Source organism: Psammomys obesus, unplaced genomic scaffold (genome assembly GCF_907164565.1).
Source record: "Psammomys obesus unplaced genomic scaffold, mPsaObe1.curated_primary_1811, whole genome shotgun sequence".
In the NCBI taxonomy this organism is placed as follows: domain Eukaryota; kingdom Metazoa; phylum Chordata; class Mammalia; order Rodentia; family Muridae; genus Psammomys; species Psammomys obesus.
The window spans coordinates 565,190-591,855 of NW_026592548.1; positions in this window are offsets into that span (position 1 = coordinate 565,190).

Below are 26,666 nucleotides of genomic sequence, written 5' to 3' on the forward strand. Positions count from 1 at the left end.
TTCCCCCCATTGTATGGTTTTGGCATCTTTGTCAAAAATCAGGTGTCCATAATTGTATGGGTTTATTTCTGTGTCTTCTATTCAGTTTTATTGATCCACCATTCTGTTTCTATGCCAGTACCATGCAGTTTTTATTACTGTTGTTCTATAGTACAGCTTGAGATCAGGGATGGAGATACCTCCAGAAGATCTTTGATTGTAGAGGATTCTTTTAGTAATTCTGGGTTTCTTGTTATTCCATATGAAGTTCAGAATTTTTCTTTCAAGGTCTGTGAAGAAATGTGTTGTTAATTTGATGGGAATTGCCTTGAATCTGTAGATTGCTTTTGGTAAAATGGCCATTTTTACTATGGTAATCCTGCCTAGCCATGCGCATGGGAGATCTTTCTATCTTTTGATAACTTCTTCTAATTCTTTCTTCAGAGACTGGAAATTTTTTTTTTCATACAAGTCTTTGACTTGCTTGGTTAGGGTTATACCAAGGTACTTTATGTCATTTGTGGCTATTGTGAAGGGTGCTGTTTCCCTAATTTATTTCTCAACCCTTTTGTCTTTTGGATACAGAAGGTCTAGTGATTTTTTTGAGATGGTATTTTGATGGGAATTGCATTGAATGTGTAGATTGCTTTTGGCAGGATGGCCATTTTCACTATGTTAATCCTACTGATCCATGTGCATGGGAGATCTTTCCATCTTCTGATATCTTCTTCAGTTTCTTTATTCGGAGACCTGAAGTTTTTTTCAAATAAGTCTTTCACCTGCTTGCTTAGAATCATACCAAAGTACTTTATGTTATTAGTAGCTATTGTTTTTTTTTCTACTTTTAAAAAATTATTTATATTTTTATAAATTACAGTTTATTCACTTTGTATCCCTTTTGTAGGCCCCTCTGACATCCCCTCCTAACCTCAACCTCTCTCCCTCATCTCTTCCTATGCCCCACCCCAAGTCCACTGATTGGGACATTCCTCCCCATTCCCTCTGACCTTAGCCTATCAAATCTCATCAGGACTGGCTGCATTGTCTTCCCCTGTGGCCTAGTAAGGCTGATCCCCCTTCAGGGGGAGGTATTCAAAGAGCCAGCCACTGAGTTCATATCAAAGACAGTTTTTGTTCCCATTGCCAGGGAACCCACTTGGAGACTGAGCTGCCATGGGCTATGTCTATGCAGGGGTTCATTAGTGGCTATTGTGAAGGGTATTGTTTTCCTAAGGTCTTTCTCAGCCTTTTGTGTACAGGAGGACTACTGATTTTTTTGAGTTAATTTTATATCCAGCCATTTTGCTGAAGGTGTTTATTAGCTGGAGGTGTTTTTTTGTTGAAATTTTGGGGTTGCTCATGTATACTCATGGACCATGTATCATATCATCTGCAAGTAGTGATATTTTGAATTCTTCCTTTCTGATTTGTATCCCCTTGATCTCCTTTAGTTGTCTTATTGCTCTAGTTAGAACTTCAAGTACTATGTTGAAAAAATACAGAGAAGTTGGCAGCCTTACCTTGTCCCTGATTTCCATGGGATTGATTTAAGTTTCTCTCCATTTGGTTTAATGTTGGCTATAGGCTTGTTGTATATTGTCTTCACTATTTTTAGGTATGTGCCTTGTATCCCTGATTTCTTCAAGACTTTAAACATGAATGGATGTTGGATTTTGTCATATACTTTTTTGGCATCTAAGGAGATGATCCTGTGATTTTCCCCCTTTGGTTTGTTTATATAGAAGATTACATCGATTACTTTCCATATATTGATCCACCCCTGCATGCTGGAATGAAGCCTGCTTGGTCATAGTGGATGATATCTTTGATGTGTTCTTGGATTTGGTTCACAAGTATTTTGTTGGGTATTTTTGCACCAATGTTCATAAGAGAGATAGGTCTGAAGTTCTCTTTTTACATTGGGCCTTTGTGTTATTTAGGTATCCAGATGACTGCAGCTTCATAGAATGAGTTTGGTAATGTTCCTTCTGTTTTTATTTTATTTTTATTTTATTATGGAATAGTTTGAAGAGAATTGGAGTTAGCTTGAAGGGTTTAAGTTAGTCTGTGTATAGTTAGCCTGAGTATAACTCCATTTTAATAAAGAACCATCTTGACTGGGAGCTGAATTCAGGTACCAGGAAATATCACAAAATGTGCACCTGGCAGAAAAACAAAGTTAATTCTCCTAGCAACAACTTCCAGGAAATATCACAGAATAAATACTTCATAGAAAATAAGAACAATCTCTCTGGAAATAATCAATGAGAATCGGTTGAGAATCGGGTGGGAAAAATTCTCCCCAGTGTTTCAGATATAGTTTAGAAAAATAGCCATTATGATTATATGCTTTACCCTTTGTGATTATATGCCTTAGCCATTGTGATTGTGTGTCTCAGAAAGGTCACCCTGCCCTGCTAAACTTTGTAATGCCAAGGCTTTTGCCCTCCCTGCTTGCTGCCATGGAAACCCCCTGCTCACAGACTTTCCCTTTAAAAATCCTGTTCACTTAGAGCTCAGGGTCCCACTTCTCTACTGCTGTGGCGGTGAGAATTAAGTCCCGAGTTCGATCGCTCTCGTAACAAAGCTCTCTTGCAATTGCATTGAGTTGTCTCCTGGTGGTCTCTGAGGGTCTTGTAAATCTGTCATTACAAGCTCTTCTTTGAAGGTCTGGTATAAATCTGCACTGAAACCATCTGGCCCTGGGCTATTTTTGGAAGGGAGACTTTTGATGAAATCTTCTATTTTCTTGGGGGATATTGGATTATTTAGTCTATTTACATGATCTTGATTTAATTTTGGTAGATGAAATCCATCAAGAAAATTGTCCTTGTGGAGCTCCTGTCCTCTCCAGGTCATAGTAACTCTCCTTTCTTTCATATGATTTTGTGCACTCTGCCGAAGTTTTGCTTATGAGTCTCAGCATCTGCTTTGATACACTGCTATGTAGAGTCTTTCAGAGGCCCTCTGCAGTAAGCTCCTGTCCTGTTACTTGTTTTCTCCTACTCCCAATGTCCATCCCATTTGTCTTTCTAAGTGTAATTTGTATCAGGGCACAGGGTTCTTTTATGAGACTGTTTCTCTAACCAAGGACCATGTAAGGATATAATCTAGAACCCCTTCTCGGATGTAGCCCATGGTAGCTCAGTATCCAAGTGGGAGTTCCCTAGTAAGGGGAAGAGGGACTATTTCTGACATGAACTCAGTGGCTGGCTCTTTGACCTCTTCCTACCCCAAGGGAGGAGCAGCCCTAGTAGGCCCCAGAGAAAGATATTGCAGCCAGTCCTGAAGATACCTGATAAGCTAGGGTCAGATGGAAGGGGAGGACCTCCCTATCAGTGGACTTGGAAAGGGGCAGAGAGGAGATGAGGGAGGGAGAGTGGGATTGGGAGGGATTGAAGGAGGGGGGTATGGTGGGGATACAAAGTAAGTAACCTGTGCTTAATATAAAAAAAAATAAAAATTATTAAAAAAAGAAAAAGAAAATTGTCAATTTCTTTTAGATTTTCAAATTTTGTGCCATGTAGGCTTTTGTAGCAAGACCTAATGATTGATTGATTTCCTTAGTGTCTGTTGTTATGTCCCCTTTTTATTTCTGATATTGCTGTTTTGGTTTCTGTCTGTCTTTTAGTTAGTTAGTTAGTCTGTCTTTTAATTAGTCTGTCTTTTAGTTTAGTTAGTTTGTTGATTTTCTAAAAGAACCAGCTCTTGGTTTCAATGATTTTTTGAACTGTTTTATTTGTTTCTAATTCTTTGATTTCAGCTCTGATTTTGATTATTTCCAACTGTCTATTCCTCTTGGATGTGTCTTTTTTTTTTTTTTTGAGAGCTTTTATGTATGACATTAAAGTGTAATGTGTATGTGCAGGTGCCCTGAATACCTTAGTGGCCTACAGGCCTATTTTTCTGTCCTCTTGGAATTCAGATCTGTCTCGGCTCCAGGTATTGTTTACTTGAATTCCACTGGTAGACTCACAGAACACAGGCTTTAATGTTGAGAATACTGCCTCAAAGATCCCTATGTTGCCCACAGTGGGAATGTGGTTATGAAGGGATCTTATGTCTGGGTGCTAATGTAGTGGTACCCTGCATCTGGGGCTCTGCAAGCACTCACTTAAAGGTGCAATCACTCATTTTCAGGCTTAATAAGAAAGCACAGGGGATCCCCCTTTTCTTTCCTTTTAGATTTGTGCCTTCAGGGTCAAATGAGAGTCTATGAGATCCATCAGATCAGTGGTGTCCACTGTTTGGCTGCTGGGCAGGGAGGCCTCTGTAGTGTCAGTCACCAATTGAGGAGGTTCCTGTCTCTTTCCAGCAGCACCTCTGAGGTTCCTCCCTCTGCTCTTTCAGTGTGGATATTTGTACTGGGACTAGCCCCTGCCCTGCCACAGCCATAATCCCCTGCAGTCCCTTCCTCCTGCCAGGGTTGCCTGTGCCTTTGAAGTCACTAAGGGTGCAGGCTTGTGATTGAGGCAATCACCATAATCTTAGCTAACCAGGGAGGCCAGGGTAAGTGCAGGGGGTTGCATATTCTCCATTCTCAGTCCCCAGAGTCCACAGGTGACCTGGATCCAAACTGAAGGGTTGTTCCCTGTTGCCCAGCAAGTGTCAATGTGGATGTTCTGGCTTCTGCTGCTCCTCCATTCACCAATTTCTGAGTTTTGGATCCTCTGCCCCTCAGATATGGTGCTCGTTGGTCACCATCATCTTGGACCACTTGGGAAACTTTCTTAACTATACTCCTTGAGGCTTTGTTCATTATAGCTAGATACTGAAAATAATCTAGTTGTCCCACAACCAAAAAATGGATAAAGAAAATGTGGTACATTTACACAATGAAGTATTATTCAGCTGTTAAAAGAATGACCTCATGAAAAATTCAGAGAAATTCATGCAATTAAGAAAAAATCATACTGAGAAGACAAATATGGTATATATTCATTTGTAAGTTGATATTAGCCCTTGAGCAAATGATAATCAAGCTACAGTTTACAAATCCAGGGAGGTTAAGTAAAGGGCTCTAGGGGGAATTCATGAATCTCCCTGGGAAGAGGAAATAAAATTTTTGCTAGTAGTCTAGAGGCAGGTAGGGGCAGGAGGGATCAGGTGAGAGAAAAGGAATGGAATGCATGGAGATAGAGAGCTGGGCATTTGGGGTGTTGTGAAAACCTACTGCAGTGGAAACTTCCTGGAATTTATGAGGGTGATCCTAGTGAGAACTTCTAGTAATGGAGGGTTTAGGGTTTTGAACTGGCCATTGGACTGGGGGAGTGGGAAATAGTAAGAGCTGGAGAGGACAGGAACTCCACAAGGAGAGCAACAGAAGAAGATAATTTGAACACAGGGAACTTCCCAGAGACTCATACTCCAACCAAGGACTATTCCTGGAGATAACCTAGAACCCTGACAATGCAGCCACTTCTGATGAGAACTGATAGACTAAGATCAGAAAGAAGGAGAGGAGGACCTCCCCTATCAGTGGACTTGGGGAGGGACATGCATGTAGAAAGGGGAGGGAGGGTGGGACCGGGAGGGTAGGAGGAAGGAGCTTATGGGGGGATACAAAATGAATAAAGTGTAATTAATAAAAGTTAAATAAAAAATTTAAAAAATAATTGTGACTAACATTACAGTTTAATCATAGAAAGATGTTAGAATCTTTTTATTCTTCTTTAGGAAAAATTTCAAAAAAGGGTTTAACCATAGTTCACAGAGTAAAATTTTTTAAGGACAGAGAAAACTGTTTGCAGAGTGCAGGAAATCATATGAAAAAAGGGGGAGATAGAAAGACTTGGAGGGAACAGAGCTTCAAAAGGAGAGCAACAGAACCAAACAATCTGGACACAGGGGTCTTTTCTGAGACTGATACTCCAAACAAGGACCATGCATTGAGATAACTTAGAACCCCTGCACAGATGTAGCCCATGTAGCTCAGTATCCAAGAGGGTTCCCCAGTAATAGGAACAGGGACTATCTCTGACATGAACTCATGGGTTGGCCTTTTGATCACATCTACCTGAGGGGGAAGCAGCCTTACCAGGCCACAGAGGAAGACAAAGAAGCCACTCCTGATGAGACCTGATAGACTAGGGCCAGAAGGAAGGGGAGGAGGACCTCCCTACCATTGGACTGGGGGAGGGGCATAGGAGAAGAAGAGGGAGGGTGGAATTGGGAGAGGATGGGGCAGAGGACTACAGTTGGGATACAAAGTGAATAAACTGTAATTAATAAAAATAAAATAAAAATTAAAAAATACTTGATACTTTCCTGTATCTGATGATAATTATATGGACAATGCAATAATTACTGACATTGAGGTTTGACAAAAAAAGGTGATTATGGACGAGGACAGAGACTGCAGTGCTAACAAACAAAACCAAACCAAACACTGCAGCTAACAGAATAAAACAGGTTATGAGCCGATCTGAATTAATCATCACCAGAGTTTAATTCCATGGTACCATACTGTTATCTGTCAGACATTCATACAATTAACAGAAAATATCTTCTAGCATTTCCATGGTGCTTGAACACTCCAGTGGAGCAGGCATCCCACACGAGGCCAAAGAACTATAAAATATTAATTCAGTACAAGAATGCATCCGACAGTCTGAACATTTATTATAGGTTAGAACAATTTTGCCCTAATAAGTGACTCAGTTAAAATGAACAATGCCAAACATCTCAGAACAGGGCATACTTACCACTTTCTTTAAAAGTGCTTTTTTTTTAAGCTTAAGATAATAAAGACTATTTGCATGACAGAACTTTTAATTTTTATTAGTTATACCTCCTGAGAAATGAAGAGGAGGATAGTTGAACACCACCCATTAGCAAAATGGTTGTGGTTTTTGCAAGAACAGGGTGGGAGTGGGGCATGCTGAGACTATGGCTCAAGTGGGTTTGTTTCCTTCCATCTGTTCAGAACTCCAGAGGATCAATCAATTTTTAGTTAGAAAGAAAAAGATTTTTTTCAGAGCCGATGTCAAGAAAACATCTGAAAGGGAAGAAATGAGTCAGACTGTGGACATTGCTAACAATAGTTAATCAGGGCAGCAGAACAAATGCTACCGAGATGAGAGCCGCACTCTGTGCTTCTCTCTCCTGTTTGCAGAAGGGGAATCTATATCATTTTGACCTGTATGATGTAAAACTTTTGAATAAAAATCTTATTCTATTATTTATGTCCCAAACACTCCCCTCACTTGCTGAAATTATTTATACTACAAGAAGCTGACATTTTCAGTTAGTTGCTTTTATTTTATTTTTATTAATTATAGTTTATTCACTTTATATCCCAGCTGTAGCCCCTCCAGGATCCTTTCCCAATACTGCCCTCCCTCCTTCTTCTTTTTCCATGCCCCTTCCCTTTTCCAATGATAGGGGAGGTCCTCCTCCCTTTCCATCTGACCCTAGTCTATCAGGTCTCATCAGGAGTGGCTTCTTTGTCTTCCTCTGTGGACTAGTAAGGCTGCTCCCCCCTCAGGTAGATGTGATCAAAGAGCCAGCCCATGAGTTCATGTCAGAGACAGTCCCTCTTCTTCTTATTACTGGGGAACCCTCTTGGATACTGAGCTACATGGGCTACATCTGTGCAGGGGTTCTAAGTTATCTCCATGCATGGTCCTTGTTTGGAGTACCAGTCTCAGTAAAGACCCCTGTGTCCACTTGTTTGGTTCTGTTGCTCTTCTTGTGAAGCTCCTGTCCTCTCCAGGTCTTTCTATCTTCCCCTTCTTTCATAAGATTCCCTGCACTCTGCCCAACATTTGCCTATGAGTCTCAGCATATGTTTTGATAGCCTGCTGGGTAGAGTCTTTCAGAAGCCCTCTGTGGTAGGCTTCTGTCCTATTCCTTGTTTTCTCCCTCTTCTGTTGTCCATCTCGTTTGCCTTTCTGAATGAAGATTCAGGATCTTATGATTTCACTTTACACCCATCACAGTGGCGAAGATAAAAAACTCAAGTGACAACACATGCTGGAGAGGATGTGGAGAATGAAGAATCCTGCTGCATTGGTGGTGGGAATGTAAACTTATATAACCACTTTGGAAATCAATCTGGTGCTTTCTCAGACAATTAAGAATAGTGCTACCTCAAGACCCAGCTATATCACTCTTAGGCATATATCCAAAAGATGTTCAAGTATACAACAAGGACATTTTCTCAGCCATGTCCGAAGCAGCTTTATTTGTATTATCCAGAAGCTGGAAACAACCTAGATGCCCCTCAATTGAGGAATGGATACAGAAATTGTGGTACATTTACACAATGGAATACTACTCAGCAATTAAAAACAAGGAAATCATGAAATTTGTGAGCAAATGGTGGGAATCAGAAAAGATCATCCTGAGTGAGGTATCCCAGAAGCAGAAAGACCCACAGGGTATATACTCACTTATAAGTGGATATTATACATATAATATAGGATAAACATTAAAATCTGTACACCCAAGGGAGGAGCAGTCCTGTTAGACCACAGAGGAGAGCTTTGCAGCCAGTCCTGAAGATACCTGATAAAACAGGATCAGATGAATGGGGAGGAGGTCCCCCCTATAAGTGGACTTGGCAAGGGGCACAGTGGAGAGGAGGGAGGGAGGGAGGGACTGGGAGGGAATGAGGGATCGGGACACAGCAGGGGTACAGAGTTAATAAAATGTAACTGATAAGAAAAAAATAAAATACAAAAAAATAAATTAAAAAAAAATCTGTACACCCAAGGAAGCTAATCAAGAAGGAGGCTTCTTTGTCTTCCTCTGTGGCCTGGTAAGGCTGCTTCTCCCTCAGGTGGAGGCGTTCAAAAGGCCAGCCCATGAGTTCATGTCAGAGACGGTCCCTATTTCTATTATTGGGGAACCCTCTTGGACACTGAGTTGCCATGGGCTACTTCTGTGCATTGTCTTTGTTTGGAGAATATGGTCTCAAAAAAGACCCCTGTGCCCAGATTTTTGGTTCTGTTGCTCTCCTTGTGGAGCTTCTGTTCCCCCCAGGTCTTTCTATCTCTCCCTTCTTTCATACGATTCCCTGTGTTCTGCCCAAAGTTTGGCTTTGAATCTTAGCATATGTTTTGATACCCTGCTGGGTAGTCTTTCAGAGGCCATATGTAAAAGGCTCCTGTCCTGTTCCCTGTTTTCTCCTTCTTCTGATGTTCATCCCGTCTGCCTTTCTAAATGAAGATTTAGCATCTTACCCAGCATCCTCCTTCTTGATTAGCTTCCTTGGGTGTACAGATTTTAGTGTGATTATCCTATATTGTATGACTAATGTCCACTTTTAAGAGAGTATATACCATGTGTGTCTTTCTTCTTCTGGGATACCTCACTCAGGATGATCTTTTCAATAAAATTTTAAAATATAGATTTTAATTATTATTTTTAAAGCCAACACAAGTGTTTCTGATTACAGATTACCTCATAAATATGTTGAAAACTTAGGAAATATGACACATGATGAAAAGACAAAATATCATAGCAGAAACAAAGACTATCTATACTTATTGCATAGAAGTTAAGTCTCGTTATATTTTGGCTTTTTTTTTTCAGTGAATTTTTTTTTTTTATTTAGCCTGGCTTTAATCACTTATATCTAGAATAATTGCTTATATTAGTAAATATTTTTCTTCAATATTACATTTGAAGGCTGTATCATACATTATTTATAGTTGTATTCCTATGTAATAATATTTAATTAATTGTACATGGATGTCTCTGATTTTGGACTACCCTTTGTTATCTTAATTTATTTTTTAGTTAAATTGTTACTAATCAGTCAAGATAATTTTTTTTAACTTTTATTAATTACACTTTATTCATTTTGTATCCCTCCATAAGCCCCTCCCTCCTACCCTCCCGTTCCCACCCTCCCCCCCTTTCTGCATGCATGCCCCTCCCCAAGTCCACTGATAGGGGAGGTTCTCCTCTCCTTCTTTCTGATCTTAGTCTATCAGTTCTCATCAGAAGTGGCTGCATTGTCAGGGTTCTAGGTTATCTCCAGGAATAGTCCTTGGTTGGAGTATGAGTCTCTGGGAAGTTCCCTGTGTTCAAATTATCTTCTTCTGTTGCTCTCCTTGTGAGTTCCTGTCCTCTCCAGCTCTTACTATTTCCCACTTCTTACATAAAATTCCATTCACTCTGCCCGTCAGTTGGCCATCAGGCTCAGCATCTGCTTTACAGTCTGCATGGCAGAGGCTTTCAGAGGCCCTCTGTGGCAGGTTCCTAGGTTGTTTCCTGTTTTCTTTTTCTTCTGATGTCCATCCTCTTTGCCTTTCAGGATGGGGATTGAGCATTTTTAGTTAGGGTCCTCTCTTTTGCTTAGTTTGTTTAGATGTTAGTATGGGAAACAAGTTTTAATGTTTTTCAGTGCAGTCCAATTTTCTCATTAATTCTGGATGCTCTGCTCTTCAATCATGGATGTTGCTTCTTGCTTTGGCCCTGGAGTGTTACCTGCCACTTTCTTGTGTGAATATGTGATATGCTAAAGAAAATGTACCCAAGGAATCCAAGAATGCCTTAATCAAATTACCAAACTATCTCCCTGACAAAGTAACTTCCTTAGTCATTAGCATATCTAATTCACCTGGAAGAGTCTGTTTTCTTGGCCATTCTAACTGGTTAAGAACTCATCACATGACTTATATTCATCAACTAAGAATGAACATCAGAATAAGGTGGATTGAAAAATGACAATCTTTTTAAATTAAATTTTATTTTTTTATATTAATTACAGTTTATTCACTCTGTATCCCAGCTGTAACCCCCACCCACAATTCCTCCCAATCCCACCCTTCCTTCCTAGTCTCATCTTATGCCTCTCTTCAAGTCCTCTGAGAGGGGAGGTCCTCCTCTCCTTCCATCTGACCCTAGCTTATCAGGTCTCATCAGAACTGACTTCATGGTCCTCCTCTGTGGCCTGGCAAAGTTTCACTCTCCTCAGGGGCCAGTGATCAAAGAACCAGCCACTGAGTTCATGTCAGAGACAGTCCCTGTTCCCCTTGATAGGGAACCCTCTTGGACACTGAATTGCCATGGCTACATCTGATCATATACTCACTTATAAGTGGATATTAGACATATAATATAGGATAAATATACTAAAATCTGTACACCTAAAGAAGCTAAGCAAGAAGGAGGACCCTGGGTAAGATGATCAATCCTCACTCAGAAAGACAAATGGGATGGGCATTGGAAGAAGGAGAAAAAATGGAACAGGACAGGAGCCTACCATAGAGGGCCTCTGAAAGACTCTTCCTAGCTGTGTATCAAAGCAGATACTGACACTCATAACCAAACTTTAGGCAGAGTGCAGGGAATCTTATGAAATAAGTGGGAGATAGTAAAACCTGGAGAGTACAGGAACTCCACAAGGAGAGCAACAGATCCAAAAAACTCTTGGCACAGGAGTCTTATCTGAGACTGATATTCCAGCCAAGGACTATTCATGGATATAACCTAGAACCCCAGCTCAGATGAAAATCTTTTTGTGAGTAGTGTGATGTAAAGGTAGCTCCTGAAATTCTGTAGCCTTGTTGGCCTTCTGACAGTGGCCAACTTCAGCACAGTGCTGAGAAAGAGTAGTGCAGACTTATGGTTTCATCATCATGTGGTGATGCCTGAAAATAAATCTTCATCTGTAATTTAAAGCATGTGAGGGGAGATCCAAAATGATGGCTCCGGGAGGACACTTTTTCTGACCAGCATGTCTGCAGTGACTGCACAGTGACCAACAGACCAAACTCTGAGCCCTAAAACACCAGTGATTGGAAACCCCATAGTTTGGGAAGCAATTGGGTTCAGGTCACCCAGCTAAACCCCAGAAGAGTTTCCAGGTTCTGGCAGTCAGTTGGTCCCTAAACCAGAGCCACATATCGGTATGTTCTGATACCATACCAGACTTGGGCCCCACAACACCAGAGACTGGAATTTCCAGTTGAGAGAAAAACCCATGGTAAAGGAAGTAATCTGGACTGACCTTAGGTCACCCAGACAATCCCTGGTAAATGTCTTGGTGTCCAGCGGGAGTTCAATAGCCAGCCCAGAGACCAGCCTGCAAGCTGACTCACCATACCAAACACAACTGTGGGCCCCAGGGCACTAGAGACTGAGTTTCTCTGTTCGGAAGAAACCACAGGGTGAAGGAAACATCAGGTCCAATCTCAGAGCACTCAACCGACCTCCCACCCCCCAAAAAAGTTCCCAGAAAAAGCTACCAGGTTCCTGCAGGTACCCAGGTTCCAGTCACCAGTACATGTGGGGCCACTCCCCTGCACCTGCCTGCTCTACTCACTATCACAGACTGAACTGTAGATCCTGAAACAAAACAGACTAGGTCTTCCTGTTGGAGTAAACTTCACGGTGGGGGAAACATTAGGTCTGATCTCAGGATACCCAGCTCTGGAAAAGTTTCTGGGTTCCTGCAACTCTAGCCTCCTGCTGTACACATGAGTGCTGTACTCACCTGCCACTGATTACTGCTTGGGTACTGGGGCAGAATTCCAACCGCAGACATACAGAAGCCTGAGAGCCACTGGATCAGCACCCAGATACAGCTTCAAGGTTCAATCAGTTATCCCTAGATAAACTGACCAAACCATGGGGTTCCCTGGTTCCTCAAGAGGACTGCACTCAGCAAATACAGTGGAAAAGCAGCAGCAGTAGTTTACTAAATACAGAGCAAGAAACCCAGTGGCAGAGCAACTGTCTCCAGGACTTCTCCTGGTGAGTGGACAGACTTCCTGAATACCAATGACCATAGTTACCACACAGATCCATACAACTGAGGTGACCTGTGGCAATTCTTGAGAAGCACTGAAATTCTGTTGACCCAGAAAGCTGAGGAGGCCTCCTTCAGAACCATGCCAAGGGGATTCTCCCCATGCCAGGATTCCAGAAGGCACCAGAAATTAACAAACAACACCTGAGACAGCCAGATGGGTAGAGACCAGTGTAAAAGCACAACCAACAACAACAACAACAAAAAAAAATGGCATATCCAGAACCCAGTTATCCAGGGGCAAGTAGCCCTGGACACCTTAACATAAGTGACATTCAAGAAGATGAACTAACATATATGCTTATGAGGAAGATAATGGAGGAAACAAATGAAATGCATAAAGAATTAGGGGAAGATAAAATAAAACAGATTATGTCTATCCATAAAGAAATACAGGATTCCATTTCTCCACAACCTCTCCAGCCTGTGTTGTCTCTTGAATTTTTGATCTTAGCCATTCTTATGGCTGTAAGGTGAAAATCTTAAGGACGTTTTGATTTGCATTTCCCTGATGGTTAATGAGGTTGAGCATTTCTTTAAGTGTTTCTCTGCCATTCACTATTCCTATATTTAGAATTCTCTGTTTAGCTCTGTATTCCATTTTTTTAGTTGGATTACTTGATTTTTTGCTGTTTAACTTCTTGAGTTCTTTATATATACTGGATATTAGTCCTCTGTCAGATATAGGGTTGGTGAATATCCTTTCCCAATATGTAGGCTGTTGTTCTGTTCTGACAACAGTGTCCTTTGCTTTACAGAAGCTTTTCAGTTTTATTGATTGTTGTTCTTAGAGCCTGTGCTGTTGGTGTTCTGTTCAGGAAGTTGTCTCCTGTGCCAATGAGTTCAAGGCTTTTCCCCAATTTTTCTTATAAGCGGTTTAGTGTGTCTGGTTTTATGTTGAGGTATTTGATCCATCTGGACTTTAGTTTGGTGCAGGGTGATAAGTATGGATCTATTTGCATTTTTCTACATGTAGACATCCAGTTGGACCAGCACCATTTGTTGAAGATGCTATCTTTTTTCTGTTGTACGGTTTTTGCATCTTTGTGAAAGATCAGGTGTCCAAAGTGTGTGGGTTTATTTTTGGGTCTTCTGTTCGGTTCCATTGATCCACCATTCTGTTTCTATGCCAGTACCATGCAGTTTTTATTACTGTTGCTTTATAGTACTGCTTGAGATCAGGGATGGAGATACCTCCAGAAGATCTTTTATTGTAGAGGATTGTTTTAGCAATTCTGGATTTCTTGTGGTTCCATACGAAGTTGAGAATTTTTCTTTCAAGATATGTAAAGAATTTTGTTGGTAATTTGATGGGAATTGCACTGAATCTGTAGATTGCTTTTTGTAAGATGGCCATTTTTACTATGTTAATCCTGCCAAGGTAAGAGCACGGGAGATCTTTTCATCTTCCGATATCTTCTGCCAATTCTTTCTTCAGAGAAATTTTCTTCAATGAAATTTTTTTTTCATACAAGTCTTTGACTTGCTTAGTTAGGGTTACACCAAGGTACTTTATGTCTTTTGTGGCTATTGTGAAGGATGTTGTTTCTCAAATTTCTTTCTCAGCCCTTTTGTCTTTTGTATGCAGGAGGGCTACTGATTTTTTTTTTTTTTTTTTAGTTAATTTTGTATCCGGCCAGTTTGCTGAAGGTGTTTATCAGCTGTAGGAGTTCCCTGGTAGATTTTTTGGGGTGAGTCAGGTATACTCTCATATCATTTGCAAACAGTGATACTCTGACTTCTTCCTTTCCGATTTGTATCCCCTTGATTTCCTTCAATTGTCTTATTGCTCTAGTAAGAACTTCCAGAACTATGTTGAAGAGATATGGAGAGAGTGGGCAGCCTTGCTTCGTCCCTGATTCCCGTGGGATTGCTTTAAGTTTCTCTCCATTTAGTTTGATGTTAACTATAGGCTTGCTTTATATTGCCTTTACTATGTTTACATATGTGCCTTGTATCCCTGATCTCTCTCATACTTTAAACATGAATGGATGTTGGATTTTGTCAAATTCTTTTTCATCATCTAAGGAGATTATATGTAGTTTTTTTTTTTTTTCTGTTTGTTAATATGGTGGATAACATTGATGGATTTCTGTATATGGAACCACCCCTGTATACCTGAGATGAAGCCTACTTGGTCATAATGGATACTATCTTTGATGTGTTCTTGTATTTGGTTTTGCAAATATTTTGTTTCGCATTTTTACATCATTGTTCATAAGGGAGATTGGCCTGAAATTCTCTTTCTTTGTTGGATCTTTGTGAGGTTTAGGTACCAAGGTGACTGTGGCTTCATAGAATGAGTTTGGTAGTGTTCCTTCTGATTCAATTTTGTGGATTAGTTTGAAGAGAATTGGAGTTACCTCTTCTTTGAAGGTCTGGTAGAATTCTGCACTGAAACCATCTGGTCCTGGGCTTTTTTTGGATGGGAGACTTTTGATGACTGCTTCTATTTCCTTAGGAGATATAGGACTATTTAATTGATTTACCTGGTCTTGATTCAGCTTTGGTAAGTGGAATTGATCAAGAAAATTGTCCATTTCATTCAGATTTTCAAATTTTGTAGCATATAGACTTTTAAAGTAAATCCTAATTATTGTTTGGATTTCTTAAATGTCTGTGGTTATATCCCCCTTTTCATTTCTGATTTTGTTGATTTGGATGGTGTCTCTCTGTTTTTTTAGTTAGCTTGGCTAAGGTTTTGTCTATCTTGTTGCTTTTCTTAAAGAAACATCTCTTAGTTTCATTGATTTTTGAATTGTTTTATTTGTTTCTAATTGATTGATTTCAGCCTTGAGTTTGAGCATTTTCAGCTGTCTACTCCTCTTTGGTGTGTCTGTTTCTTTCTTTTTCTAGCGCTTTTAGGTGAGCCATTAGGTTGCTGTCATGAGATGTTTCGAATTTCTTCTTGTAGGCACTTAGTGCTATGAGCTTTCCTCTTAGCACTGCTTTCATTGTGTCCAGCAGTTTGGGTATGTTGTGCCTTAATTTTCATTGAATTCTAGGAATACTTTGATTTCTTTCTTTATTTCTTCCCTGACCAAACTGTCATTGAGTAACAAGTTGTTCAGTTTCCGTGTGTGTAGGCTTTTTGTTATTTCTGTTTTCGTTGTGATCCAGCTTTAGTTCATGGTGGTTAGATAGGATATATGGAATTAATTCAATCTGTTTGTGTCTGTTGAGACTTGTTTTGTGACCAAGTACATGGTCTATTTTGGAGAAGGTTTCATGAGGTGCTGAGAAGAAGGTAAATTGTTTTGTGCTTGGGTGTAAGGATCTGTAGATGTCTGTTAGGTCCATTTGTTTCATGACCTCTGTTAGAGTCTCTATTTCTTTGTTTAATTTCTGTTTTGTTGACCTGTCCTTTGTTGAGAGTGGGGTGTTGAAGTCTCCCACTATTAAAGTGTGGGGAATCTATGTATGGTTTCAGTTTTATTAATGTTTCTTTTACAAATGTGGGTGCTCTTGTATTTGGGACATAGATGTTCAGAATTGTGGTTTCTTCTTGGTGGAGTTTTCCTTTGAGAGTGTGAATGACCTTCCCCATCTCTTTTGATTACTTTTGGTTGAAAGTCTATTTTATCAGATATTAGAATGGTTACTCCTGCCTGCTTCTTGGGTACATTTGCTTGGAAAACCATTTTCTAGCCCTTTACTCTCAGGTAATATCTATCGTTGTGACTTAGCTGTGTTTCTTGTATGCAAGAGATTGTTGGGTCTTTTTTACGTAACCATTCTGTTACTCTATGTCTTTTTATTGGAGAGTTGAGTCCATTGATGTTAAGGGAGATTAATGACCTGTGTTCGTTAGATCCTTTGATTTTGCTGTTGGCTATGGTAGTGTGTTTGTGTGCTTGGCTACTTTTGTTTTTGCTGTAGTGAGGTTATTTTTTTCCTGTTTTTTGTTTTTGCTTTTTTTTTCTGAATGTAGTTAGTTTTCCTGGGTTCTAATTTTCCTTCTAGCATCTTCTATAATGCTGGATTTGTGTGTGGGTATTGTTTGAATTTGTTTTTGTCACTGAATATCTTGTTTTCTCCATCTATGATGACTGAGAATTTTGCTGGGTACAGTAGCCTAGGCTGACAACTGTGTTTTCTTAGGGTCTGCATTATATTATTCCAGGCCCTTCTTGCTTTCATAATCTCTGTTGAGAAGTCTGGTATGATTCTTATGGGTTTGACATTATATGTTACTTGGCCTTTTTCCCTTGCAGCTTTCAGTATTTTTTCTTTGTTCTGTATACTTACTGTTTTGATTATTATGTGACAGGAGGATTTTTCTCTTTTGGTCTAATTTATTGGGTGTTCTGTAGGCCTCTTGTAATCTCATAGACCTCTCCTTTAAGTTAGGGAAATTTTCTTCCATGATTTTGTTGAAGATATTTTCTGGGCCTTGGAGCAGGGCATCTTCTATTTCCTCAATTCCTATTATTCTTAGGTTTTGTCTTTTCATATTGGATTTCTTAGATGATTTGTGTCAAGAATTTTTTGATTTTACAATTTCATTTCTTCCATTGTATCTTCTACACCTAAGATTCTTTCTCCCATCTCTTTTGTAGTCTGTTGCTTATACTTACCTCTGTAGTTCCTGTTTTCTTCCTGAAATTCTTCCTCTCCATGATTTCCTCCATTTGTTTTCCTTAATTTTTCCAATTTTATCTTCAGATCTTAAGTTGTTTTGTTTATTTCCTTCACCTGTCTGACTGTATTTTCCTGTTTTTCTTTTAGTTCCTTCAACTGATTTTTTTAACATTCCTCTGTTTCTTTTATTTCTTTCAGTGATTTAATTATTTATTCTTTGAAGGCTACAAACTGTTTGGCTGCATCTTCCCGTATTTCTCTACAGATGACCATAATCTGTTTGATTTTATCTTCCTCTATTTCTGTACATATTTTATTTGTTTCCTCTATTAGCCTCTTCATCAGCATAGATGTAAGGTCATCTTCTTGAATTTCAATTATGCTGGGGTGTCCAGGCCTGCTCACCCCTGGATGGCTGCGTTCTGGAGTTGTTATATTGCTCTGTCTTTTGTTGGTTGAGCTTTTACGCTGACCTCTACCCACTGGGCTGTTTTAGGTGTTGGCTGTTAGTTTCTGGTGCTTTCTGGAATCCTGGGGTAGGGAGAATCCCCTTGGCAGGAAGATGATTTTTCCTGTAGGAGGCCTCTTTCGCTTTTTGGTTGTGGTGGCTGTATGGCCAGTGTTTCCCAGGAATTGCCACTTTTCACCTCAGGCATATAGACCTGTGTAGTAGCTGTCGTCTTTGTTAGTCAGGGGGCTCTCTCTCACCTGTAGACGTCCTGGAGACAGCTGCCCTGCTGCTGGTTTTCTCCTTCTCAATTTAGTGAGCTGCTGCTGTTGTTACCGTGCTTTCCAGGTACAGCCCTCTTGAAGAACCTGCTGATTCCCTAACTGTGGGGCTTTCTCCCAACAGGGAAACTCAGTCTAGTACCCTGGGGCACACAGTTCTGTTTGGGAAGGTGAGAGGAGCACCCAGCAAGTCTGTGGGCCGGAGGCTGAGAGCTCTGCTCTGGGCCGGGAAACTGTTTGAGATGGTCGTTGGGGGCGCTGCTCTGGTCCAGAGGCTGTGCACTCCTCTCTAGCCTGGCAACTGAGGGCTCTTCTCTGGTCTGGAGGCTGGGCGCCTCACTCTGGGCTGGAAGCTGCAGGGGCCACTCTGTTCCAGAGGCTTTGTGCTCCGATCTGGGCTGGTGGGGTGTGTCCCCTTCTGGGCCAGAGGCTGTGCACGCCTCTCTGGGCTGGCAACTAAGAGTTCTGCTCTGGGTCGGAAGCTTGGCGCCTCACTCTGGGCTAGAGGCTGTGCCCCCCCTGGTCTGAGATGGTGGCTGTGCATGCCAATCTGGGCTGGCAACTGTGCGCCCAGCTTTGGGCCAGAGGCTGTGCACTCTGCTCTGGACCATCAATTGAGGGCTCCGCTCTGGTCTGGAGGTTGAGAACCTCACTCTGGGCCAGCGGCTGTTTGTCCAGGTCCTGGATGGTGGCTGGGGACGTTGCAGGAGGCTGTGTGTTCCGATTTGGGCAGTGGGTTTGCCCGCCGGTCCCCAGGATCTTTTCCAGGTATTGATTGGGTGACCTGAGGTCAGTCCCAAATGATTTCCACAGCATAGGTTTTCCACTCACCTGGCAATCACAAATGCTGGTGTTTTAGGTCACAGAGTTCAGTCTCCTGGTCACTGTGCCAACACTGCTGTCCGTCCTGCTTCTTAGATACAGTGTCCTCCCGGCACTGCCATCTTGTGTCCTTACATCTGTGGTTCCTGTTTTCTTTCCTAAGTTCTCCCTCTCCAAGATTTCCTCCATTTGTGTTTTCTTTAGTTTTTCTGTTCTATCTTCAGATCTTGAACTGTTCTGTTGATTTCCTTCACCGGTCTGACTGTATTTTCATTCAATTCCTTTACCTGTTTGACTGAACATTCATTCTTTTATTTCTTTCAGTGATTTAATCATTTCCTATCTGAAAGCCACAGACTGTTTGGCTGCATCTTCCTGTATATTTTTTACAGATGGTTATAATCTGTTTTACTTTATCTTCCTCTAATTCTTTATGCATTTTATTTGTTTCCTCCATTATCTTCTTTATAAGTATAGATGTAAGGTCTTCTTTTTGAATTTCACTTATGTTAGGGTGTCCAGGGCTACTTGACCCTGGATAACTGGGTTCTGGGGCTGCCGTATTGCTTTGCCTTTTGTTGGTTGTACTTTACGCTGGCCTCTATTCATCTGGCTGTCTCAGGTGATGTCTGGTAATTTCTGGGGTTGTCTGGGGTTCTGGGGTGGAGAGAATCCCCATGGAAGGGTTCTCAAGGAGACATCCTCAGCTTTTTGAGTATGGTCAACTGAATGGTGTTGCTTCTCAGGAATTGTCACAGTTCACCTCAGTCGGATGGACCTGTGTGCTAACTGAGATCTTTAGGAAGGCTCTCTTCTCACCAGGAGAAGTCCTGGAGATAGCTGCCAGAAATACACAATGGGAAAACAAAGTAAGCATCTTCAACAATTGGAGAAACTTGGGAAAGGTGATAAAAAGAAGGTATCTTCTCACCTTCCCCTGGGGTGTGTAGCCTTGACAGTTCACAGAGGAAGACAAGGCAACCAGTCCTGATGAGAACTGATAGGCTAGGGTCAAATAGATGGGGAGGAGGACCTATTAGTGGACTAGGGGAGGGACAAAGAGGGAGAAGAGGGAGGAAGGGTGGGATTGAAAAGAGACAAGGGAGGGGGCCATAGCTGGGATAAAATTTGAATAAATTGTAATAAATGATAATATAAAAGTTTTAAAAAAGAACAGTGGAGGAAGGTTTCCTTTTCTCCACAACCTCACTAGTTTGTGTTATCACTTGAGTTTCTGATCTAGCCATTCTGATGGGTGTAAGGTGAAATCTCAGGGTAACTTTTATTAGCATTTCTATGATAACTAGGAATGTTGAGCATTTCTTTCAGTGTTTCTTTGCCATTGGATATTCCTCTACAGATAATTCTTTATTTAGCTCTGTTTCCCATCTTTTAATTGGATTAATTGATTTGTTGCTTTTTAACTTCTTTAGTTCTTTATATATTCTTGATATTAGACCTCTGTCAGATATAGGTTTGGTGAAGATCCTTTTCCAGTATGTAGGCTCTCCTTTTGTTCTGACAACAGTTTCTTGCTTTACAGAGCATTTCAGTTTCATGAGGTCCCATTTATTTATTGTTGATGTTAGAGCCTGTGCTGTTGGTGTTCTGTTCAGGAAATTGTCTCCTGTACCAATGAGTTCTAAGGTCTTTCTCACTTTTTCTTCTAACAGGTTTAGTGTGTCTGGCTTTATGTTGAGGTCTTTGATCCATTTGGACTTTAGTTTGGTGCAGGGTAATAAGTATGGATCTATTTGCATTTTTCTACATGTAGACATCCAGTTGGACCAGCACCATTGTTGAAGGTGCTGACTTTTTTCCCTTGAATGGTATGGCATCTTTGTCAAAGATCAGGTGTCCATAAGTTTGTGGGTTTATTTCTGGGTCTTCAGGGATGGAGGTACCTTCAGACAATCTGTTGCTGTACAGGATCGTTTTGGAAATTCTGTTTTTTTTTTTTTTTTTCGTTTTTTTTTTTCTCCATATGAAGCTGAGAATCTTTCTTTCAAGGTTTGTAAAGAATTGTGTTGGTATTTTGATGGGAATTGCATTGAATCTGTAGCTTGCTTTTGGCAGGAGGGCCATTTTCACTATATTAATCTTACCAGTCCATGTGCACGGAAGATATCTTTGATATCTTCTTCAATTTTTTTCTTCAGAGACTTGAAGTTTTTTTCAAACAGGTCTTTCATGTGCTTCGTTAGAGTGACACCAAGGTACTTTATGTTATTAGTGCCTATTGTAAAGAGTGTTATTTTTCTAATTTCTTTCTTGGCACTTTTGTCTTTGTATACAGGAGGGCTTCTTATTTTTTTGAGTTAATTTTTTATCCAGCCACTTTGCTGAAGGTGTTTATCAGCTGAATCAGTATTCTGGTTGAATTTTTGGGCTCAATCATGTATACTATCATATCATCTACAGTTAGTGATACTTTGACTTCTTCTTTTCTGATTTGTATCCTCTCGATCTCCTTTAGTTGTCTTATTCTTGTAGCTAGGACTTCAAGTACTATGTTGAAGAGATATGGAGAGAATGGGCAGCCTTGTCTTGTCCCCGATTTCAGTGGGATTGATTTAAATTTCTTTCCATTTAGTTTGATGTTGGTTATTGGCTTGCTATATATTGCCTTTACTATGTTTAGGTATGTGCCTTGCATCTCTGATCTCTCCACGACTTTAAGCATAAATGGATGTTGGATTTTATCAAATGCTTTTTTTGGCATCTAACAAGGTGATCATGTAGTTTTTCTCCTTCAGTTTGCTTATTTGGTGGATTACATTAATGGATTTCTGTATATTGAACCACTCTTGCATGTCTGGGATGAAGCCTACTAGGTCATGGTGGATGATACCTTTTGTATTTGGTTTGCAAGTATTTTGTTGAGTACTTTTGCATTAATATTCATAAGAGAGATAGGTCTGAAGTTCTCTTTTTTGTTGGGTCTTTGTGTGGTTTAGATATCAAGGTGACTGCGGTGTCATAGAATGAGTTTGGTAATGTTCCTTTTGTTTCTATTTTGTGAAATGTTCGAAGAGAATTGAATTTAGCTCTTCTTTGAAGGTCTGGTAGAATTCTGCAATGAAACCGTCAGACCCTGGGCCTTTCTTGGAAGGGAGACTCTTGATGACTATTTCTATTTCCTTGGGGGATATAGGACTGTTTAATCTTTCTACCTAATACTGATTTAATTTTGGTTTGTGGACTCTACCAACAAAATTATCCACTTCATTTAGATTTTCAAATTTTGTGGCATATAAGCTTTTGTAGTAAGACCTAATGATTGTATTTCCCCAGTGTCTGTTGTTTATGTCCCTGTTTTGGTTTCTGATTTTTCTGACTGGGACAATTTCTCTCTGCCTTTTAGTTAGTTTGGCTAAGGGTTTGTCTATGTTGTTGATTTTCTCAAAGAATCTTCTCTTGGTGTCATTAATTCTTTTATTGTTTCATTTGTTTCTAATTAATTGATTTCTGCTCTGAGCTTGAATATTTCCAGCAGTCTACTCCTCTTGTGTGTGTTTGCTTCTTTTTTTATAGGGCTTTCATGGGAGATATTAAGTTGCTTGTATGTGATGTTTCAAATTTTTCTTGAAGGCACTTATTACTATGAAATTTCCTCTTAACACTGCTTTCATTGTGTCCCAGAAGTTTGGGTATGTTGTGCCTTCATTTTCTTTGAATTCTAGGAAGTCTTTAATTTCTTTCTTTATTTCTTCCCCAACACAGCTGTCACTGAATAGTGAGTTGTTCAGTTTTTATGTGTATGTAGGCTTTTTGTTATTTTTGTTGTTGAGGTGCTGAAAAGAAGGTACACTCTTTTGAATTTGGGTGAAAATTTCTGTAGACATCTATTAGGTCCATTTGATTTAGGGCCTCTGTAAGTGTCATTATTCCCTAGTTTAGCTTCTCTCTGGATGATCTGTCCCTTGGTGAGAGTGGAGTGTTGAAATTTCCCACTATTAAGGTGTTGGAATTGATGTATGATTTCAGCTTTAATAATGTTTCATTTACAAATGTAGGTGGTCTTGTGTTTGTGACATAGATGTTCAATATTGTGATGTCTTCCTGGTAGAATTTTCCTTTGATGAGAATGAAGTGCCCCTCCTCGTCTTTTTGATGAGAGTATCCACTTTTAAGTGAGTACATACCATGAATGTCTTTCTGGGTCTGGGTTACCTCATTAAGGATGATCTTTTCTAGTTCCATCCATTTCCCTGCAAATGTCAAAATGTCTTTGTTTTTAATGGCTGAATAATATTTCATTTTGCAAATGTACCGCATTTTTCCATCTGTTCTTCAGTTGAGGGACATCTATGTTACTTTCAGATTCTAGCTGTTATGTATGGGCATAGTTAAGCAAGTAGCTTTGTGATATATTGGAGCATCTTTTGGGTATATGCATAGGAGTCGAATAGCTGGGTAGATCTATTCTCAGTTTTCTGAGACACATCCAGATTTTTTTCCACAGTGGTTGTACAACTTTGCACTCCCACAATTTCTGTATCCATTTTTCAGTTGAGAGACATCTAGGTTGTTTACAGATTCTGGCTATTACGAATAAACCTGCAATGAACATAGTTAAACAAATATCTTTGTTATATGGTTGAGTATCTTTTGGATATATGTCCAGGAATGGTATAGTGGGTCTTGAGGTAGCATTATTTCTCCTTTCTATATGCTTAATTTCCACTCAAGTTTCAATATGCCTGCCTTCTCTAATTTCTCTAGAGAGTTAGTAACTTTCCTCTAATTTCACATGCTTTACTCTAAGAAATTAATAAAAGACAGGCAAACTATTAGGTTCTAACAAGGAAATTCACTCTATAAGCTTTCACTCCTTAAAGTGGATTCACAAGATCAAGCATGGTTCCCTGTATTTGTGTTATTATGAACTGAATGTTGACTACATATAGCATTGCTGCTTTTTACATCAACTATAATTAACAGGAAGCTCAATTAATACAAATAACAACATACGTAATTAGTGTGATGTTTGCTGACTATGGTCAGCAGTCTGTCACTTTACCTTTATTTTTGTTGATGAAGTAGACTACCATGGTTCTTTAAACTATATTTAGAGATCCTAGGGATGGATCCCTATACTTCTGCATTCTTCTTCTAGAAGGAGAGGGAATACAAACATTAATATTTTCATCTGATACTGTTTATTATATACTCAACAATAGTGTAGACATTTAAAAATTATATAATACATAGTCATACCGGCAATCATTTTTTTTTCATTAAAATATATAGATAACTTCACACATTTAAAAGAATCTGATTCTATATGGGAGATGCCAGATATTTGAAAGTATTATTAATTTTATGAGAATTTTATATATTGTATTTTGATTTTATTCAACTCCTCTCCCATATCCAAGATTCACCTCCTATTCCATAGCCTCTTAACTTAGTATCTTTCTTTTTTCTTTCTTAAGCCGATCAAGTCCAATTAGCATCATCTTGATACTCTTGGGTACGTGGCCATTCACTGGAGCTTGTTAGATCCTAGATAAAACTAACTCTGCCTCTCTTAGTAACTATCAGTTATCAATAGCTCCTTACCTATTAATGAAACTTCATGCCCATCTCCTTATTCTTTATTGGAGTTTTGTTTTGTTTGGGTTTGTTCAGATTGTGTGAATGATGTCAGAACCACTGTGAATTTATATGTGTAGCTTCCATGTGTCAGGAAAACAGTTTTTTGTAAACATCCAATACCTCAGGCTCTTACACAGTTTCTGCCCCATCTTCCACAAAGACTTCTGTCCCTTGGAAGAAAGATATAGATATCCATTTAAGACTGAGCACTTAGCACACTGACCAGTTTTTAGTCTCTGTGTTAGTTATCATTTAATTTAAAAAGTAGTGTCTCTGATAAGGTACGAGAGATGCAATAATCAATCTATGGTTATAACAAGAAACAGTTAACAGTTAAATCCTATGACCTATTAGCACAGCAATAGCAGAATGTTCTCACTTGAGGCCATGATCTGTCTAGCTATAGATTCTTTTTATTTTTTGTATATTTTTAAGAAAAGTAATTAATTTTTTAAAATTAATTACAGTTTATTCACTTTGTATCCCAACCGTAGCCCCATCCCTCTTCCCCTCCCAACTCTGTCCTTCCTCCCTCTTCTTCACCCTATGGTCCTTCCCCAGTCTACTGATAGAAGAGGTCCTCCTCCCCTTCCATCTGATCCTAGTCTACCAGGTCTCATCAGGAGTGGCTGCATTGTCTTCTTCTGTGGCCTGGTAAGGCTGCACCCACCTCAGGAGGAGGTGATCAAAGAACCACAGATTCTTAGCCCTGGTAACTGGGCCATGTATGGGTTTCATCACGAGCCACAGCTTTAAAGCCAATAAAAATGTGGTCAGTTATCCCCATGACACTCATGTGGGCATATCTTAACACGCAGGTCACAGGCTTATTTTAGCTCACAGGCTTCAAAGCTGGATAGAATTGATGATTAGTTTTCTTCCTTGATTGCATGCATAGCACATTCTAGCACTATAAAAGCTAGACAGTGAAGATGAAGCTTCCACATCAATAACAGCTTGATTGCTTCATGTTCTGTGGCTCAGTTATGTGATAAATTCTGCAATAGGATCTCACTGTCAAGTTCTGCAGGGTAGCCAACAACAATGACAATATTCTGTAATATAAGAGACCTGACTGGCCATCATCAACAATAGAGGCAATCCGTTCCTGACACTGGGATTTTTCTTACATATTGTAGTATCTTGTAGGCAAATTGTTGACCTGATCTAGGGAAATTCTATTTAAAACCTTTATATTTATATATGTTTATATTTTAGGAAGCTTCTGTAGCAGTAGTTTTTTTCATGACTTTTTCAGAAAGTATTTAGTGTTCATTATCCCATCCTATATTCCCTATATTCTTTGATTTGCGTTCTCACTCCCATATGATTTAACATTTCCTGTTTCATTATTCTGACACTGTGCATCACTGTGTTCTGTCTTCCCACCGTAAATTCCCAATTATGAACTAGTATTAATTTCCTGACCTTTGTGGATATTCCAAATGAAATGCACATGTCTGAGGAGTCAAGGTTGGCATTCACAAATGAGAAAACAACAACAAAAAGCAAACAAACATGGGATTTTTTGTCTTTCGGGGCCTAGATAATGTCACTCAGGATGATTGTTTCCAGCTCTATTAATTTAACTGTGGATTTTATTTTTTCTTAACAACTAAATAATATTCCATTATATCAAGGCATAACACTTTTAATATCCATTCATCTAGCTTGTTTCCATTTTATTACTATTGGGAATAAAGCATCATGAACATATATGAGCAAATATCTCTATAGTAGCATATAGAGTCTTAAGGGTATATGCCCAAGAATTTTGTTGTTCTAGTATATCTATTTCTAGGAATTTTTTTAAAGAACAACCACACTAATTTCTAATTTTTTATTCTAAAAAGCAGTAATAAGTATTCCTTTTATTCTACATCCTTGACAGTATTTGTCACCTTTTTCTGACTTGGTTAAGATGAAATGCTCCAACCAAGGACTATACTTGGAGATAACTTAAGACCCTTGGACAGTGGGTTCCATTGTAATAGAAATAGGAAATGTCTCTGATATGAACTGATTGGCCTGCTCTTTAATTACTTCCTCCTGAGGGGGAAGCAGCATTACTAGGTTACAGAAGAAGATAATACAGCCACTCCTGATGAGACCTAATTGACTAGGATCAGAAGGAAGGAAAAGAAGACCTCCCTATCAGTGGACTTTGGGGAGGGGCATGCATGCAGAGGGT